This window comes from Trachymyrmex cornetzi, unplaced genomic scaffold, assembly GCF_001594075.2.
Source record: "Trachymyrmex cornetzi isolate Tcor2-1 unplaced genomic scaffold, Tcor1.1 scaffold471, whole genome shotgun sequence".
Lineage (NCBI taxonomy): Eukaryota > Metazoa > Arthropoda > Insecta > Hymenoptera > Formicidae > Trachymyrmex > Trachymyrmex cornetzi.
This window is the reverse complement of record NW_017299520.1, coordinates 331,752-337,041: the sequence shown is the minus strand read 5'-3', so window position 1 is coordinate 337,041 and position 5,290 is coordinate 331,752.

Below are 5,290 nucleotides of genomic sequence, written 5' to 3'. Positions count from 1 at the left end.
ATGTAATAAAGTGAGACGCAGAGCAGAGATTTAGGTTTCAGCGATTTGATGTATATAATATTTTCGTTTAATAATAAAAAGAAAAATATAAGAGTGAAATAGAACAATAAAAAGGAAAATATGGAGTGTATTTCTGAGGAAGCGCGAGGATAGTTCTTACCTTGATCAAGTTAATTTCTGACCAAAACTGTATGTAAGAATGAAATGAAATACTAAACTGAATTAACTGTGTCGAACTGAACTAAAAAGAATTAACTGTGTTGAATGGAAGAATGGAATTAATTGCGTCGAACTGAACTAAAAAGAATTAACTGTGTCTTGACCGGTTTTGGCAGCTCCTTTTATATTTTGGAAATGAATGTGGGAGTGTCCTTTCAGGACCAATCAACACTCCTCAAAATTTGGTAGAACCTATACTCGCGCTTGGTTCCTTAAGATAAGGTAGCACGGCTCCGCGTAAGCCCTACTCCCCACTCTACAGGTTTAATCTTAATAGTTGAGAGTTTTAATTTATAATAAAAATTCGGTTTTCCTTAACTAACATCCTTATGCGAGGCGAATCTATTACATTCTAAATTATATATCTAAAATTAGTTTAATTTTATTAGAAGAAAAAAGAAAAAAGGAAGAAAAAGATATTCGTCCTCGCATTCAGAAAGATTTCTATTTTGTTATAAATTGCTTAATTATTAAACACAAATGTAACATACATTATCACTAATATACTGTTAATATACGCTTTTATTTATTATTTAATAGAAATGCTTCTTTGAAAAAAGATCGTGGAATATTCTTATACATTCTTTAGAGTAGATAATCTGTGTGACGCATAAAGGTACATAACGTGATCTATCTGTTGGTTTGAATGTTTAAATAAGGAAAAAGATATACCCCCCTATAAAAGAGAAACGGAATTTTCGGTTTCGAAATAAAGATAAAAATAGGGACGAAATATCAAGACTATGATGAAATATTAACTTAGAGATAAAATAAAATTAAGGTATGAATCATATATTTATAATAACGAAAGAGAGAATTTTGTCGGGATGTAACACATCCTCAGTAATAAAAAAACCCAAGTGAGAGTTATAATTACAAATCGAAATCCGCAAACATTAAACAAATAGTCAAAAAGGAAATAAAAACTAATAAGCGCAAAATACACTATTCTTGATGTAAAAAATTACACTGCATCTCCAAGAGTTCAAAAGCGCAAATTCGCAGCAAATAAAAAATGTAGTCAATAAAGTGAAAAGTACGTCAGCAAGTCGTAATGAGTATCCGCGTTGTAACGTATTGCGCACAAAATTTCCCGATTCTATTGTAAGTATAAATAAGAATTGATGGAGTGTCTATGTACACAAATATTCCTGAGGACTTAGTTGTCAAAAGTATCGAATTGAGATGGAACGCCATTTCTAGTAATACTAGTATTCCGAAAAAAGAATTTTTAAAAGCCATCTCTTTAATTTTTAATTCCACGTATTTTAAATTTGACGAACTTTTTTTTAAACAAATTTTTGGTATACCCATGGGTTCTCCTCTGTCTCCTATCTTAGCAGATATTGTAATACAGGATCTCGAAAGAGATTTATTATCTAAATTGAATTTTAATATACCAATTTTTTACAGATATGTTGACGATATTTGTTGGAGATGGAATGTTGTAAACGAAGTGAAACAGAATTGACAGACAAACTAATATGACGTACTTTATTGTGCGTAGTGAAACTAGTCGAGTTAATATACGAGACAAGACAACAAGATGTCGATAGATCAGTATAGAAGAACATGAATAAAGAAAGTAGATAGATTGGTAATGCAGGGACATGACTTTGTGGTTCCTCGAAGGTGTCGCTGCTGACACCGATACAAGAGACTTCGGTATGGTCGGATGGTAATAGCCAACATCCTCCCTCAATCCGAACAGTCGGAGATTAACTCAATCACCCCGAGTCTTTCGGTGAGTGTCCCGTGCCTTGTACTGGGTAGCCCTTTTGTTAATATGTCCGCTGTCATGAACTCCGTGGGTAGATACTTCAGCTTGATAGGGTGATGCTTGAGAGCCTCTCGAATGAAGTGAAATCTCACGTCGATGTGCTTGGACCTTGCATGGAATACTGGGTTACGAGCCAGTTTGCCTGCGGCCTGATTGTCGTTGAACATCTCCACGTTGGCCAGGTTTTTTAATTTCATTTGTCCTAAGAATGTTGAGAGGTGAATGCCTTCCTTTGCGGCGTCGGTCAGACTCATGTATTCCGGCTTCAGTCGATGATAGTGCTACCGAGCGTTGGTTTCGAGATTCCCACGATACAGCTGCGCCTCCAAGAATGAAAACCGATCCTGTATAGGATTTGCGGTCTGCTCGGTCATTCGCCCAGTCCGCGTCAGCGTAGGACTTCAGAGGTTGATTCGTCTTCTGGAAAACCAGACCATGGTTTACGGTACTCTTTAGATATCGCAGGATTCGCTTTGCCGCAATCCAGTGCTCTTTATTGTAGCAATTATTGAACTGGCTAAGGAAATTTACGGCATAAGCTATGTCTGGTCGGGTACCTATGGCTATGTACATGAGTGCACCGAGTAGTTCTCTGAATGGGTATTTTTCTCCATGGGCGTTGGTCTTGTCCTCGTTCCCGTGTTCGTTGCTTCTGAGGGCCAATGGTGTGTTTGCTGCTTTGCAGTCTTCCATGCCAAATTTCCTTAGAGTATCCTTGATATAACTTGATTGCGTTAACATGAGTTTCTTATCTCTACGGATTTCAATTCCTAAACAATATCTTGCCGGTCCAATATCTTTGATATCAAAGTTTTTAGCCAACTCTAATTTAATCCGTCGTGTTTCCTTGGGATTGGATGAAGCTATGAGCATATCGTCCACATATAGGAGAACCAAGGTTAGCGTGTTGCCGGTTTTGTTGAAGTATACGCAGGGGTCGGCATTCGATGGCGTAAGTCCTATTTGGCAGAGAGTTTCATGAATCTTGTTGTGCCATTGCCTGCCTGCTTGTCGCAATCCGTAAAGGGCCTTGCTTAATTTGCAAACCTTGTTATTTCCCTTTAGATCCGAGAGCATTGTATTTGCCTTGTTGACCAGGTTGATGTCTTTTTCTTCGGTCGCGATCCGTCTTAACATCTCTTCCAAGTGGTCTGGTTTGTCCATATAGATTTCAGCATCGATGTCGCCATTGAGGTACGCTGTCGTGACATCTACTTGTTCGATGCTTAGATTCAATTCCATTGAAAGTGCCATTAACAGTCTTAGAGAGCTCAATCTGGCGACTGGAGCAAATGTGTCGTAAAAATCGATGCCTGGCCTTTGCGTGAAGCCTTTGGCTACTATTCTAGCCTTTCGACGTTCAATGGATCCATTTTCATCGTGTTTGTTGCGAAGCACGGTTCTACAACCGATAACTTGAGCCTTGGTTGGCTTTTCCACGATTGTCCATGTGTCGTTTCTTATCAGGCTCTTTATCTCGGAATAGATCGCTTCCTTCCATTCGTTTCGATCCGGTCCACTAAGTGCGTTTATTATGGGTATTTCGGATGCGTTCATTGCGTATTGGGCGTCCTGCCAATCGTCATCTTCCGAAATCGATATGTCAGCGGCATCGTCAGATGGTATCATGTGATATATCTTCGAGGGGCGACCAGGTTTTCCGGTAACTGCTTTCCGAGGTCTGCCTGGTCCGCGTTTCATGCGTGAATTGATTTCTTCATTTGTTCATTTTTCTCGTTGTCGCTCCCTTCTTCTGAGTCGTCGATTGTTCGATCATTGTCATCTGGTACGTTATCACGAGTTTCATCGCGCTCTGAAGAATGATTCGGTCCAATGATGCTTTCCCTTTGGTGGTCTTGATTGTCACCAAGCATGAATCTGCCGTTTTTAGTCTCGTCGTATATTATGTCCTCCCCACTGTTGGTGTGTTGGATTTCTTGTAGGAATTTGATGTCTCTGGTAATGATAATTTTCTTCGAGTTGGGGATCCATACCCTAAAACCTCTAGACACTTCAGAATATCTAACGAAGATTCCTGGGATGCTTCTTGGGTCCATTTTGCCTTTATTTGGAGATTTATCCAAGACGTAGACCTTTTCGCCGAAAGTGGCGAAGTATCCAATGTTCGGCCTTTTGTTGTGCCATTTTTCGTATGGAGTTGCGCCGTTAAGGCTCCTCGTGACGCATCTATTTTTTATGTAATTGGCGGTATTTACCGCCTCGGCCCATAAAGATGGTGCGAGTCCGCTTTGTATTATTAAACATCGGGCAGTCTCGATTAGAGTTCGATTGCGTCGTTCGGCCACGCCGTTTTGTTGTGGGGTATATACGGTAGTTAGTCATCGGCGTATTCCCGCTTTCTGCAGGATGTTGTCCATTTCCGAATTGCAGAATTCGGTTCCGTTATCCGATTGGATTGCCTTGATTTTTCTTCCTGTATAGTTTTCGACTCTTGATTTGTATTCCAGGAATTTTGGATGTGACTTCGCTTTTATTCTTCAAGAAAAATACTTCGCACCAGCGAGTGTGATCATCCGTGAATGTCAGTAGGTAAGCCGCATTTCCGTTTGATTTTGTGCACATCGGGCCGCACAAGTCCGTATGAACGATGTCCAGTACGTTGCGTGCTCGATTTTGGTTGGATGGAAATGGTAGCCTTGACATTTTGCCAGCCAAACAGATTTCGCAAGGTTTTGATTTACGAATACTCGGGAATTTCATGCCCGACACCTTGTTTAACATGAGATTCATGTCGTTGTAATTTAGGTGACCCAATTTTTCATGCCAAATCTCTGCGTCAGTTTTGGCGGTTTCCGCGGCAGCGCATGACTGTTCGCCTCCTTCGCGTAGTAGGAAGAGGGCCCCTTTTCGATCAGCGATGAGTGAAGTTTTGCCCTGTGGGTTTTTAACAATTGCACCATCCTTCTTGAATATTACAGTGTGATCCTTGTCGACAATCTTTGATACAGACAGGAGGTTCGTTCTCAGGTCCGGAACGTAAAGTGTGTTTTCCAACGTTATCGTTTTGTTCATCTTTCCGTCAGTAGTGGAAACCTTCACGTTGCCTTTTGCGGTGGCCTTTGCAGTAGCGTTGCTCGCCAATTTTATTCTTGCCTTGGTCATCTCGGTATTTGCAAAAGACTGCATGTCGTTGCATAAGTGGGTTGTGCTCCCAGAATTTAAGCACCAGAGTTTTGCATCTTCTTGTATGTCCGTTTGAAGAGCGGAAAGGTATGATTCCTCTGTTAAAGCGACGTTCGGGTCCTTTGCGTCTACTTTCGAATAACATTC